The 13,961-nt window shown below is 40.8% G+C and overlaps 1 long non-coding RNA gene across 1 annotated transcript; it reads left to right on the forward strand.

Annotated features, from left to right (window-relative positions):
- Nucleotides 1–5,332: 5,332 nt before the first annotated feature.
- Nucleotides 5,333–10,234, forward strand: LOC127923031 (uncharacterized). Its single transcript, XR_008113075.1, has 3 exons — nucleotides 5,333–5,462; nucleotides 6,461–6,700; nucleotides 9,958–10,234. It is a non-coding gene; the product is annotated as an uncharacterized LOC127923031 (long non-coding RNA).
- The last annotated feature ends 3,727 nt before the right edge of the window (nucleotides 10,235–13,961 follow it).

The following is a 13,961-nucleotide window of genomic DNA, read 5'->3' on the forward strand; positions in this document are numbered from 1 at the left end:
CGGGAGGGAGATGAGTGGAAAACCGCTTTTAGTACCACATCTGGCCATTATGAGTACCTCGTCATGCCGTACGGTTTAAATAATGCTCCAGCCATCTTTCAATCCTTCGTCGACGAGATTCACAGAGACCTGCACGGACAGGGTGTGGTGGTATATATTGACGATATCTTGATCTACTCTGCCACACCCTCCGCGCATGTGTCTCTGGTGCGCAAGGTTCTTGGGCGACTGCTGGAGCATGACCTGTACGTGAAGGCGGAGAAATGTGAGTCTTCCAAATGAGCCGTTTCCTTCCTGGGTTATCCTCTTGAAGCTATGGGGGCGCTATTTCATTATTGGATAAAAACGTGCCCGTTTTAAGCGCAATATTTTATCACGAAAAGATGCTCGACTATGCATATAATTGACAGCCTTGAAAAGAAAACACTCTGACGTTTCCAAAACTGCAAAGATATTATCTGTGAGTGCCACAGAACTCATGCTACAGGCGAAACCAAGATGAAACTTCAAACAGGAAATGAGCAGAATTTTTGAGGCTCTGTTTTCCATTGTCTCCTTATATGGCTGTGAATGTGCCATGAACGAGCCTAAGCTTTCTGCCATTTGGCCAAGTTGTCTGCAGCATTGTGACGTATTTGTAGGCATATCATTGGAAGATTGGCCATAAGAGACTACATTTACCAGGAGTCCGCCCAGTGTCCTTTGTCTAAATTGGTGCGTAATCTTCAGCTGCAGGCATTTTCCCATGGGATTTAGAGGAGAAAGCACACTTCCACGAACGATATATCATCGAAGAGATATGTGAAAAACACCTTGAGGATTGATTCTAAACAACGTTTGCCATGTTTCAGTCGATATTATGGAGTTAATTTGGAAAAAGTTTGGCGTTTTGATGACTGAATTTTTTTTTTTTGGTAGCCAAACGTGACCCACCAAACGGAGCGATTTCTCCTAAACAAATAATCTTTCAGGAAAAACTGAACATTTGCTGTCTAACTGAGAGTCTCCTCATTGAAAACATCCGAAGTTCTTCAAAGGTGAATGATTTTATTTGAATGCTTTTCTGGTTTTTCTGAAAATGTTGCCTGCTGAATGCTAACGCTAAATGCTACGCTAAATGCTACGCTAGCTATGAATACTGTTACACAAATGCTTGTTTTGCTATGGTTGAGAAGCATATTTTGAAAATCTGAGATGACAGTGTTGTTAACAAAAGGCTAAGCTTGAGAGCTAACATATTGATTTCATTTAATTTGCGATTTTCATGAATAGTTAACGTTGTGTTATGATAATGAGCTTGCGAATAGGATTACACTCCTGGATACAGGTTTTTTTCGTAGCTAAACGTGATGAACAAAATGGAGCAATTTCTCCTAAACAAATAATCTTTCAGGAAAAACTGAACATTTGCTAGCATATTTATTTAATTTCATTTGCGATTTTCATGAATAGTTAACGTTGCGTTATGGTAATGGGCTTGAGGCTGTCGTCACGATCCCGGATCCGGGATGGCTCGACGCGAGAAGTTATCGCATTTCCAGCTCGGGGTGGTAATGGTGTGTGACCGCGTCAAGGCCGTGCGTAATTGGCCGACTCCGACCACGGTAACGGAGGTGCAGCGGTTCTTAGGGTTTGCCAATTACTACCAGAGGTTTATCCAGGGTTTTGGTCAGGTAGCAGCTCCTATTACCTCACTGCTGAAGGGGTGGCCAGTGCGTTTGCAGTGGTCAGCAGAGGCGGACGGAGCTTTCCGTAGGTTGAAGGCGCTGTTCACTGAATTGCCGGTGTTGGCGCATCCAGACCCTTCTTTGGCGTTCATAGTAGAGGTGGATGTATCCGAGGCTGGGGTTGGAGCGGTGCTCTCACAGCGCTCGGGTACGCCACCGAAGCTCCGCCCCTGTGCTTTTTTTTCCCCGAAGAAGCTCGGGCCAGCGGAGCGGAATTATGATGTGGGTGACAGGGAGTTGTTGGCTATGGTTAAGGCCCTGAAGGTGTGGAGACACTGGCTTGAGGGGGCTAAGCACCCTTTCCTCATCTGGACTGACCACCGTAAACTGGAGTATATACGATCAGCTAGGAGACTGAATCCTCGTCAGGCAAGGTGGGCCATGTATTTCACCATCTTGTTCGGGTGGCGCTCGGCGGTCGTCGTCGCCGGTCTACTAGCTGCCACCGATCCTTTGTTCCGTGTTCGTTTGGTTTTGTCTAATTGGTTTCACCTGTTCATTGTTTGGTTGTTAGGGTGGGGTTATTTAAGTTCGTTTAGCCCGCTTCTGTTTGTGCGGGCTTGTTCTTCTGTATTTGTGAGAGGTGTTAGTGGTTTGTTGGGTTTTCTCGCTGTCCTGGTATTTTACCTAAGGGTACTATTTTGTTTTTATAGTTACGCCTGTGTTGGGTAAACTATTTAGTTCCTTTGATTTTGGACATTGAAGCGTGTTTTTTCCCACATCCTTTGCTCTCTGCTCCTGACTCCACACCCATTCACTCATTGACCGTTACAGTCTGAATATTTATGCAAATAAGGTATTCATTTTTATAAATGGACAAATTTCTAAACTTTTTTCACTTTGTCATTATGTGTATATTGATGAGGGGTAAAAAAATGCATTTAATCAATTTTTGTATAAGCCTGTAACGTAACAATATGTGGAAAAAGTCAAGGGGTCCTGTATAATGCCCTGTATATGTGGTTCTCTCTGTGTTAGTATTATCTCTGTATTAACCACATTACAACACCTAGGTAGAGCAGTGGTTCTCTCTGTATTAGTATTATATCTCTGTATCACCCACATTACAACACCTAGGTAGAGCAGTGGTTCTCTCGGTATTAGTATTATCTCTGTATAACCCACATTAAAACACAGAGGTAGAGCAGAGAGGACAGAGCATGTGGCTTTGCCTCTCAGGTAGGAGGGTACCAGAAGTAAAATAATAAAAAACATAAAACTAATGAAGGAGCACATAGTCACCAACAATATATCCCTGACGTCAATACTTTCAACTGGCTCAGCTCGCTGTTACAGCACAGCACCACCAAATTCCATGTATTGAGTAACCATCTGTCTTTTGTAAACCAGAAAACGTAACATAATACTGTTTTGAGAGTCCCTGATTTATATTTACTATGTTACACCTAGTCTATGAGAGGAGACTGCACCTAAATTATGCACAGCAGGTCAAGAGGTGTGTTTTCCCTTCAGCATCTGCATGTGGCATAAGCTCACCCACCTCACAGCATGAATCTAAAATGGTTAACCTTGGCTGTGAGTGATGGGAAAAAATCTGACTACGGCAATTACTTGAATAATTCAATGGATGTTTTGTTTACAGACTTGATGAGTAAATTGTCTTGTTTAAAAAAAAAAAAAAGGTGACTTCGCAATGGGTCCATCAATGGGAATTGGGCCGTGCTTCAGCTCAACTGCAGTACGGAAAATGCCCTCTGAGCACAGTGGAAAGCATGCTTACAGACTGGAAGCCTGGACCCTTGATCCGAAAGAGGTGTAATTGCAGACCGCAATTTGGGGCGTTCTCTGATATCGGGTGTTTCATGATATCTACTTTAAACAAATTGATGCTCCCCATTGGTCCGTGGCCGTTTCTTTTGCATTGGGGCAACAGTTTTTGACATCTGTTACATTGTAGCTAACCCTAACCCTTTTCCTAACCTTAACCTCAGTCTCCTAACCTGCCACGGTAATTCACCTAAATTGCCACTTTAATTATCCTAACCTGTAAGGGGCACACTCCAACACTCAGACATAGCCTGCATTCCTAAATTCGCTCTGGCTATATACTCCGATTTCAGACCACTCTGGTCTGAGTGCCAGAAGGCAGAATAATTGATGAAAAACAAACGCTCAACACCCCTTGAATACCGCCGGTGTCAGTAAGCATCGGCAAAAATGCGTTATTAAATTGTTGCCTGAAGCACAGTTAAAGTCACCAATGCTCTGGATAACATGAACACAGCCTAACCAGCTCTGCTAAGGCGAGTAAAATGTCAGAGTTCTCTCATTTGTACTGAAAGTAGCTAGCAAGCTAGTCAATGTTAACCAGTTATCTTGGATGCTTGACTGCGGTTGTGAGGTCAGAACGCTTGAATCAACCCTCCTCCTCCGCCAGAGCGTCCAGTGTGTCTCTGAACGCTCCGAGAGCGATACGAACTGACAGGCTGACAACGCTCTGAATTTACGAACGATCAAGCGCACTCTGGCTCTCCAGATTGAATTTAAGATCACATCCATAATTTACTAACAAAGTATTTGTGTTTAGTGAGTCCGACAGATCAGATGCAGTAGGGATGCGCGAATTTAACAATTTTCCTGTTCTGCTAATCATTCAAAATGTAACGAGTACTTTTGGGTGTCAGGGAACATGTATGGAGTTAAAAGTACATTATTTTCTTTAGGAATCCCCCTCCCCTTTTCGGCAAAGGAAATGTACTTTCTTCTACAGTTTACTAACCTTACAGTAGGTGGCGTACCAGAGAAGAAGATGACTCTGTTGCACTGTCGTAGTGGGGAACAGGAAGTTCCGGGTCGAATCGACAGAACTGTGCTGTTGTGTGGATAGTGGTTGTGTCCGTTTCAAATGTATCATTGTAGGTATGTAATAGCATGTTTAACTTTCTAATGTCGAAAGAATATATAACATGCTATGTAACAAATCCGTTTCACGCCTGGTAATGGTTTTAATGATGAAAAACGATTTTACAAGTCACGTAGATACACTCAGACAAACCCAAAGTCTATGTACATAATTTCGTCAATGTCATTTCATAAAGATTCAATTTATTTAAGTTCGTTTTTACATGTTCTTGGTTTTGTGTAAAATGTTTATGAGCTGGTAAATAGTCTCGTCCGAACCATCCTGTTCTCGCGAGTTTACATACACTGTTTCGTTAATGTAAGCTCAGGAAGGTTCGGACAAGGCAAGGCAAATGGCGGGAACCGTTTCGGTCGTCTTTCAAGGAGTTTGCTCGTGGTGAAATGGCGACATGAGGCTGTGTGATGGAGTGTCAAAATAGAGGGAAGCTAACTGAAGTTATCCTTCACCATTTGGAGAGAGAGGCCAACTGCATGGAATGGCGTCGATTAATGAGGATGAATCGGAGCACGTGTCAAACTCATTCCATGGAGGACCAAGTGTCTGCGTGTTTTCGCTCCACACCTGTACTTGATTAATGAATTAAGGTCACTATTTAGAAAGGAACTCCCCTCATCTGATTGTCTAGGTTTTAATTGAAAGGAAAACCTGATGAGAATTGGCCCTCAATAGAATGAGTTTGAGAAGCAACAGCTGTGCTGGAATGCGATCAATGCGGGGGACAGTTCTGATGATATGAAGCGGGAGGATGAGGGCCTAGTATGTGAATGTTCTGTAGTGGGAAGACATAGGAAGAACAGAGATAATGATACTGGAAGCAGAGGCGCATGTAGTATAGTAACTAGAGGCCCAAGGTAGGGAACTAGAGTAATAATGTGTAAGAGTGGAAAGTTGGGATGGTGTTTGAGGAGACCACAGGGCCTCATTTACACCCTGATTAACCAAGGCCATAAAAAGAGGTGAAGTTAAACTGGGATGCAGCCGTGTAAATGAGAACGTGTTCTGAACTAGCCTACCTGGTTAAATAAAGGTGAAATAAAACATTGAAAGTGGTAGATTGTTAATATTATTGATTATATAGATTGTTATTTCATAACCGATCATTGTGAGTATCTCTACCGCTCCTGCTCTCTCTAGAGAGTTGAAAACAGCAGGTCTGGGACAGGTAGCACGTCCGGTGAACAGGTCAGGGTTCCATAGCAGAACAGTTGAAACTGGAGCAGCAACAGTGAATCATCACAGTGTTTTTAAATGCCAAAGAATGGGACATGTAGCTGTTGAGTGAAAAGATGTGCCAAGTGTGGTGGGGAACATGATTACAGTGAATGTTGGAGCAATGTGACGGTGAAGTGTTGCAATTGTGCGAAGGACACACAGAGCAGCATTTGGTGGATGCCAGGTGCAGAGAGATGCTCAGATATATAGAATCTGTCATGATGTATCATATGCAGAGGCTGTAAGACAGACTGGTGGAACGACAGTGCAGACTGATGGAGCTTAATACAGTGAAGACAAGGTTATTCATAAAATAGTACATAGTGCTGCCTGAAACATACTGTGATCTTGTACTAAATGGTTGTTGAGTCATTTATGCATTTATGTGAATTTAGGAAATCTACTATAGATTAAGTGCACTTATGTTGTGCAATTTAAAATGTGTACTTACATTTACATTTAAGTCATTTAGCAGACGCTCTTATCCAGAGGGAATGAATGTTTTGTCAGGGATTATCTACCTGATCTACTGAAATGAGATAATTAAACATGAAAAAAGAGAAAATATTTTTACAGAATAAAGTGCCAGAACTGTCAAGAAAATAACTTTTGTTTCTGTTTGTCTTTATTACTACAGACCTTAATCTGAGGCCAGTAACATCAACAGTGAGGACAAACGCAGCCTGTCTCTCTCCTTCCACACTGAGTAGGAACCTACAGTCACTGGGTCCTGATTGTGACAGTGGAGCCCAGTTTGCACTGCAGGATCCAGAGATGGCATCAGTGAAGCTGGAAGACTGCAGTCAAACACTGGAGCTGAATGTCAACCTTAAAGATGAAGAAGAGGAGGAGAAGATTAGGACAACTGTTAGTCATGGTAAGAGCTGGTTCTATCTATAAGTTAGATTCATATATTAGACCTCCATAAGTTATGACCAGTCTATTGCTCGGTTGAATTCTGTAATTCTGACATCACACATCCCTGAACAACTCAAGACTTCACAGTGAAGCAAAAACTATTTAAACTTGTAACGCCTGCCTTTGCCCACACATTGTCTCAAGAACGTTGAACATGTTTAATACCCTCAATCACCAAGTTAGGCATACCTCATTTCAACATAGGCCATGGCATCATCACTGTCAATATTGAATTATAATTTGTTTGCTGCACAGAATATCAGATCTCAACAACGATTGGAGAAGTGTTGAACATAACCAGTAGACTACCACATCCTGATGATTTATATCTGATACATATATATTTAATATGTCAAGTTGTAGAAACATCTCAAGGATGATCAATGGAAACAGGAACACACAATACCCCATAATGACATCACATAATGACATCACAATACCCCATAATGACATCACAATACCCCATAATGACAAAGCCAAAACAGGTTTTTAGAAATTCTTGCAAATGTAAAAACAAAACAATGATAAGAATTGCTTATTTATGTAAGTTTTCAGACCCTTTGCTATGAGATGATCCTTGAGATGTTTCTACAACTTATTGTGATGCCATTATGGGGTATTGTGATGCCATTATGGGGTATTGTGATGCCATTATGGGGTATTGTGATGCCATTATGGGGTATTGTGATGCCATTATGGGGTATTGTGATGCCATTATGGGGTATTGTGATGCCATTATGGGGTATTGTGATGACATTATGGGATATTGTGATGCCATTATGGGGTATTGTGATGCCATTATGGGGTATTGTGATGCCATTATGGGGTATTGTGATGCCATTATGGGGTATTGTGATGTCATTATTGGGGTATTTTTTTGTAGATTGATGAGAAGAAGGAAAAAAAACAAATTAATCAATTTTAGCATAAGGCTGTAATTTAAGAAGATGGGGAAAAAAGCAAGGGGTCTGAATACTTTATGAATGCATTGTAGATCTTATTTCATGCAACTAAGACTTTTATGGATGACAACAGATTTGCCAGCATTTGTTTTATTCACTGGGCTATCTGGAGTGATTAGAGAGTCGACTAAGGAAGTGGAGTAGACAAACTGCCAGTGTTTTAAAGTTCTATGAAATGAGTCTGTGTAGTTTCTAACCCTTGTGATGTTGAGTGGAAGATGGTATAGCTCATCATTTTCACCACTTTTGACTCTTTGTAGTTTTTGACTCCTACCCAGTTTTATAATAGTTTTATTCCCATTCCCATACAGTCTACTGAAATGAATACATACACTACCGTTGAAAAGTTTAGGGTCACTTAGAAATGTCCTTGTTTTTGAAAGAAACGTTTTTGAAAAAATTGTCCACTAAAATCGAATTGACCATTTATACAGTGTAGATGTTGTTAATATTGTAAATTACTATTGTAAAAAAAATGGAATATCTACATACAGTGGGGCAAAAAGGTATTTAGTCAGCCACCAATTGTGTAAGTTCTCCCACTTAAAAAGATGAGAGATGCCTGTAATTTTCATCATAGGTACACTTCAACTATGACAGACAAAATGAGGGGGGAAAAAAACAGAAAATCACATTGTAGGATTTTTAATGAATTTATTTGCAAATTATGGTAGAAAATCAGTATTTGGTCACCTACAAACAAGCAAGATTTCTGGCTCTCACAGACCTGTAACTTTCTCTGTAAGAGGCTCCACTGTCCTCGACTCGTTACTTGTATTAATGGCACCTGTTTGAACTTGTTATCCGTATAAAAGACACCTGTCCACAACCTCAAACAGTCACACTACAAACTCCACTATGGCCAAGACCAAAGAGCTGTCAAAGGACACCAGAAACAAAATTGTAGACCTGCACCAGGCTGGGAAGACTGAATCTGCAATAGGTAAGCAGCTTGGTTTGAAGAAATCAACTGTGGGAGCAATTATGAGGAAATGTAAGACATACAAGACCACTGATAATCTCCCTTTATCTGGGGCTCCACGCAAGATCTCACCCCGTGGGGTCAAAATGATCACAAGAACGGTGAGCAAAAATCCCAGAACCACACAGGGGGACCTAGTGAATGACCTTCAGAGAGCTGGGACCAAAGTAACAAAGCCTACCATCAGTAACACGCTACGCCGCCAGGGACTCAAATCCTGCAGTGCCAGAAGTGTCCCTCTGCTTAAGCCAGTACAAGTCCAGGCCCGTCTGAAGTTTGCTAGAGAACATTTGGATGATCCAGAAGAAGATTGGGAGAATGTCATATGGTCAGATGAAACCAAAATATAACTTTAAGGTAAAAACTCAACTCGTCGTGTTTGGAGGACAAAGAATGCTGAGTTGCATCCAAAGAACACCATGCCTACTGTGAAGCATGGGGGTGAAGACATCGTGCTTTGGGGCTGTTTTTCTGCAAAGGGACCAGGATGACTGACCCGTGTAAAGGAAAGAATGAATGGGGCCATGTATCGTGAGATTTTGAGTGAAAACCTCCTTCCATCAGCAAGGGCATTGAAGATTAAACGTTGCTGGGTCTTTCAGCATGGCAATGATCCCAAACACACCGCCCGGGCAACGAAGGAGTGGCTTCATAAGAAGCATTTCAAGGTCCTGGAGTGGCCTAGCCAGTTGAAGTGTACCTATGATGAAAATTACAGGCCTCTCTCATCTTTTTAAGTGGGAGAATTTGCACACAGAATTTGGTGGTTGACTAAATACTTTTTTGCCCTGTATCTTCTGAAATTTTTGGATATAAATATGAACTTTATCGAACAAAACATGTACGTGTAACATGAAGTCCTATGAGTGTCATCTGATGAAGATCATCAAAGGTTAGTGATTAAGTTGATCTCTATTTCTGCTTTTTGTGACTCCTCTCTTTGGCTGGAAAAATGTTTTTCATGTTAGCTGCTGACCTAACATGATCTCATGGTATGCTCTCGTCGTAAAGCCTTTTTGAAAACAGACACTGTGGTGGGATTAACAAAAAGTTTATCTTTAAAATGGTGTATAATACTTGTATGTTTGAGGAATTTTAATTATGAGATTTCTGTTTGAATTTGGCGCCCTGCACTTTCACTGGCTGTTGTCAAATCGATCCCGTTAACAGGATTTCAGCCCGTCTCATCCCTAAGAATGTAAAAGTGCTTCACAAAATACATTTGATTGACATGTATATCACACCAACTGACTGGTTCTGATGTTCACACAGGAGACCATGTTGAGACATTCTCTACATCCAGAGAGCATCAGCAGGAAGATCAGAGAGCTAAGAGGTCTCATCACTGCCCACATTGTGAAGACATTTTCCCATTTCAATCAAAGCTAAAAATACACCTAAAAATACACACAGGAGAGAAGCCTTACTCCTGCTCTGACTGTGGAAAATGCTTCAAAACATCAACTCAGCTAAAAGTTCATCAGAAGACACACACAGGAGAGAAGCCTTATTCCTGCTCTGACTGTGGAAAACGTTTTAAAACATCAACTCAGCTAAAAGTTCATCAGAAGACGCACACAGGAGAGAAGACGTCTGCTCTGACTGTGGAAAATGTTTTAAAACATCAAATAAGTTTAAAGTTCATCAGAGAACACACACAGGTGGGAAGCCTTTCTTCTGCCCTGACTGTGGAACTAGTTTCTCTCATCTTTCCCACTTAAAATATCATGAACGTAACATACAGGAGAGAAGCCATACTCCTGCTCTGACTGTGGAAAATGTTTTAAAACATCAAATGAGCTAAAAGTTCACCAGAGAACACACACAGGAGAGAAGCCTTTCTTTTGCCATGACTGTGGAACTAGTTTCTCTCATCTTTCTAACTTAAAATCACATGAACGTATACATACAGGAGAGAAGCCTTATTCCTGCTCTGACTGTAGGGCAAGTTTCTCTCGTCTGGACACCTTAAAAACACACCAACGTATACACACAGGAGAGAAGCCTTACTCTTGCTCTGACTGTGGAAAATGCTTCACAACGTTAACTGATCTAAAAGTTCATCAGAGAACACACACAGGAGAGAAGCCTTATTCCTGCTCTGATTGTGGAAAATGTTTTAAAACATCAACTCAGTTAAAAGTTCATCAGAGAACACACACAGGCGAGGAGCCTTACGTCTGCTCTGACTGTCGAAAATGCTTCACAACATCAACTGATCTAAAAGTTCATCAGAGAACACACACAGGAGAGAAGCCTTATTCCTGCTCTGACTGTGGAAAATGTTTTAAAACATCAAATAAGCTTAAAGTTCACCAGAGAACACACACAGGAGAGAAGCCTTACGTCTGCTCTGACTGTGGAACTAGTTTTTCGCAACTTTCCAACTTAAAATCACATGAACGTATACATACAGGGGAGAAGCCATACTCCTGCTCTGACTGTGGAAAATGCTTCAAAACATCTACTAAGATAAAAGTTCACCAGAGAACATGTGCAGGAGAAAAGTCTTACTCCTGTTCTGACTGTGGGGTGAGTTTCTCTCGACTAGATACCTTAAAACACACCAACATATACACACAGGAGAGAAGCCTTACTCCTGCTCTGGAAGGGTGGGCGTGTAACTCAAACTTCTAGCCAAAGGCTGCTGTGTTTAGAATCTCATCAAGGTTAATTGTAGCATTTTAGCTAATTAGCAACTTTGCAACTACTTACTACTTTTTAGCTATTACTTAGCATGTTAGCTTAGCATGCAACTACTTGTTAGTATGTTAGCTAACCTTTCCCCTAAAACCATTTAAGCCCTCACCCCTAACCTAGCTAACATTATCAACAACAAATTGTAATTCGTAACATATCATACATATTACAAGTTCGTAACATATTGTATGAATAGCAATGCGTAAAATAACACAAGAATTGTAATCCTTTTACGGCTGCTGTCCCTGTACAGGGATCAAAATCAGCGGAAATTTCAGAGCGCAAACTAATAGTACTCGATACAACTCAAACTTTCATTAAAACACACATGCAGGGTACTCAATTAAAGCTACACTCATTGTGAATCTAGACAACATGTCAGATTAGTAAAATGCTTTTCAGCGAAAGCATGAGAAGCTATTATCTGATAGCATGCAACCCCCGAAATACCCAAAGGGGACGTAAACAGAATAATTAGCGTAGCCGGCGCTACACAAAACGCAGAAATAAAATATAAAACATTCATTACCTTCGACGAGCTTCTTTGTTGGCACTCCTATATGTCCCATAAACATCACAATTGGGTATTTTTTTCGATTAATTCCGTCCATGTATACCCAAAATGTCCATTTATGAAGCCCGTCTGATCCAGGAAAAAGCACCTTTCCAAAACGCAACGTCATTTTTTTAATTAAAAAAGTTGCCTATAAACTTTGACAAAACACTTCAAACTACTTTTGTAAACCAACTTTAGGTATTAGTAAACGTTAATAATCGATGAAATTGATCACGGGGCGATCTGTATTCGATAGCAGCAAGTCTTGAAATCATCGTCCATATTCCCCCTTTCATAACGTCCTTCGGTGTACCCCAAGACAGGAAGTGCCTATTCCTCATCCCACCAAGGATAAACTACAACTGAATTGCCAGTACTGGCGACATCGTGTGGAAGCTGTAGGCATTGTAAACTGGGCCCTATCTATTTTCCCTTGCCATAGACAATACAGAGACTGGCGGAGGGATATTTTTTTTGTGTTTTTTGTGAACAGTTTTCCTTGGGATTTTGCCTCCTAAACACGTTCTGTTATAGCCACAGACATGATTTAACCAGTTTTAGAGACTTCAGAGTGTTTTCTATCCACACATACTAATCATATGCATATACTTTATTCCTTGCATGAGTAGCAGGACGTTGAAATTTGGTGCGATTTTTACCAAAAAGCTGCGATAATTCGCAGCCTCCCTAACAGGTTTTTAACATACGATGCTTCCTACAAGTCGTATTATACTGAACAACAATCTAAATGCAACAATTTCAAATATTTATATTTCGTATAAGAAAATAATTAATTTTAAATAAACGAGGCCCTAATCTATGGATATCACATGACTAGGCAGGGGCTCAGCCATGAGTGGGACTTGGGAGGGCATCGGCCCACTTGGGAGCCAGGCCCAGCCAATCAGCATGAGTTTTTCCCCACAAAAGGTCTTTATTACAGACAGAAATACTACTCAGACCCCTCCCAGACAATCCTGCAGGTGAAGAGGTCCTGGGTTGCCGTGGTTACATGTGATCTGCAGTTGTGAGGCCGGTTGGATGTACTGACAAATTCTCTAAAAGGACGTTAGAGGTGACTTATGGTAGAGATATAAATATTGAAATCTCTCCTGCAGTCATCATGACAATTGCACATTCCCTGAACTTTAGATATATGTGACATTGTGTTGTGTGGCCTTTTATTGTCCCCCAGCACAAGGTGCAGTTGTGTAATGATAATGCTGTTTTATCAGCATATTGATATGCCACACCTGTCAGGTGGATGGATTATCTTGACAAAGGCTGAAATGCTCACGAACAGGGATAGTAACAAAGTTGTGCACAACATTTGAGAGAAATTAGCTTTTTCTGCACATGGAACATTGCTGGAATGTTTTATGTCAGCTCATGAACCAACACTTACATGTTTAGTTTATATTTCAGTTCAGGTTACATTGGTATTGTAATGTAACCTAACATACTAAATGGAGTGGCACGGATGTTTTTGTAATACATAATATGTTTTGCTCAGAGACCAGGTTGTCCTTCATTTGTGAGAATGAGCTAGTAGACACTAATTTAAAAAATGTGTTGAACCTTTATTTAACAAGGCACGTCTGTTAAGAACAAATTCAGCTCGGGGATTCGATATAGCAACGTTTTGGTTACTGGCCCGACGCTCTAACCACTATGCTACCTACCGCCCCTAACATGTATCAGATAGAGATGGTGTGATGATCACTTTTCACCATTAGTTTGGGGGGGATGATTTTACAACTGTATTTAATGAGACACAGTTTATGAAATGAATACATGTGTTTATTAATAGTCTTTAAAACTAGATTAGTTATTTTATTTACTGATCATGATTGTGTTGGATAACTGCATTGAAGCAAACTTTATTGATCTGCCAATGAAAAAAAAGGTTGCATGAATATGTACTGGTCAACCTCTTCTTCTCTTTAGTATTCAGTTCTTCATATTAGATCTGACAGTATGAATGGTTCTTATGGTTGTATTCAGTTCTTCATATTATATC

Source organism: Oncorhynchus keta, unplaced genomic scaffold (assembly GCF_023373465.1).
Source record: "Oncorhynchus keta strain PuntledgeMale-10-30-2019 unplaced genomic scaffold, Oket_V2 Un_contig_28008_pilon_pilon, whole genome shotgun sequence".
In the NCBI taxonomy this organism is placed as follows: domain Eukaryota; kingdom Metazoa; phylum Chordata; class Actinopteri; order Salmoniformes; family Salmonidae; genus Oncorhynchus; species Oncorhynchus keta.